Raw genomic sequence first — 1,289 nt, forward strand, 5'->3', positions numbered from 1 at the left:
CGAAAAGTTTTTGGCGGCTTTCTGTTTAAACACAACGCTCTTCTGAAGCCGGTTTCTGAACCACCAGGTGAGATTTTAGCTTGAGAATCTTGACACTCTGTAGGCAAAGCTTCAGTTCACGGGCGATTTAAAGTTGGATCAGTTACAACTGTTGGTTCCCTCATAATGAATTTTTAAACTTGCGGCAGTTTTTGTTTAGGTTTTTCACTTATGCATCACGCTTTTCTGAAGTCCATTTGTAAAAAACCAGCTTATATATTGCAATGAAGCTCTGAACAGGTGAGAAAGAAAGCCTCGGCTCACACGTGGAGTACATTTGGGTCGATTCCAGCAAATGGTTCCTTCATAACGAATTTTTAAACTTCATTTTTGCACCAGTCTGCTCCAACGCTTATTTCCGTACATTCTTCAGAGTCCACAATAGGGTGTTTTCACTTTTTTTTTAATGTTGTTATATAGAAAGTAGTTATGGCAAACATTACACTGACATAATTTTTTTTTCAAAAAAGTCTCCATAATAATTTTATAGCGAATTTAAATTCAAATCAGATATTTTCCGCCAAAAACGCCGAATCCGTATCGTCGGTTGCCTATCCCGATTGTGACGTAGCAGGTCATATCAACAAAGTGTCTCGTGTTTATTTTGTTGTTTTCGCAGCTTTGTTTTATTATTTAAGTTATTGTGGTTATCATTGTTTTATTAATTATTATTAGCTTGCATAATGGAAAATAGTGACATGTATGGATCACAAAATAAGGGTGTTTTGTTCCAGGATGCAAGAATACCTCAATAAGTACTCCAACCAAACTCTTTCTAACCGTTTCTCATGATTATGCATGTAAAGTTTTATGGTTCAAAGCAGCTGGACGTGGTGTTCCTAAATCAAAATCAATGTTTTTTGTTGCGAGGGTCATTTTAATGAAAGTACGAACAAAAAGTTAATGATGTAAACCAATACAGACAGATTAGCATATTAAGGAGAGAGTAACTAATAATGAATTTACGGATTTTTACTTTTGTTGCTGCTTTGACACCCTTAAATTCGGCTGAATTGAAGCGTTCGTCGTTTTTTAAAAAATCGGTAACCATAAAAATATGTACACATGGTAAATTGTTTGTTGACGCTTTAAGGAATCCTTCTGAAGCCATTTTTTAGTTTAACACAAACTATAAATTGTTCAAATCCACAAAACAATTAATGAAACACAACCACACAACTAAACACTATGCACAGAACGTAAACAATCCGCCATTTATATGACCAGAGACGTCACAACCAATAGGATTG

Source organism: Dendroctonus ponderosae, unplaced genomic scaffold, assembly GCF_020466585.1.
Source record: "Dendroctonus ponderosae isolate FM_Combo_2020 unplaced genomic scaffold, Dpon_F_20191213v2 Dpon_F_20191213_374, whole genome shotgun sequence".
Classification (NCBI taxonomy): Eukaryota; Metazoa; Arthropoda; class Insecta; order Coleoptera; family Curculionidae; genus Dendroctonus; species Dendroctonus ponderosae.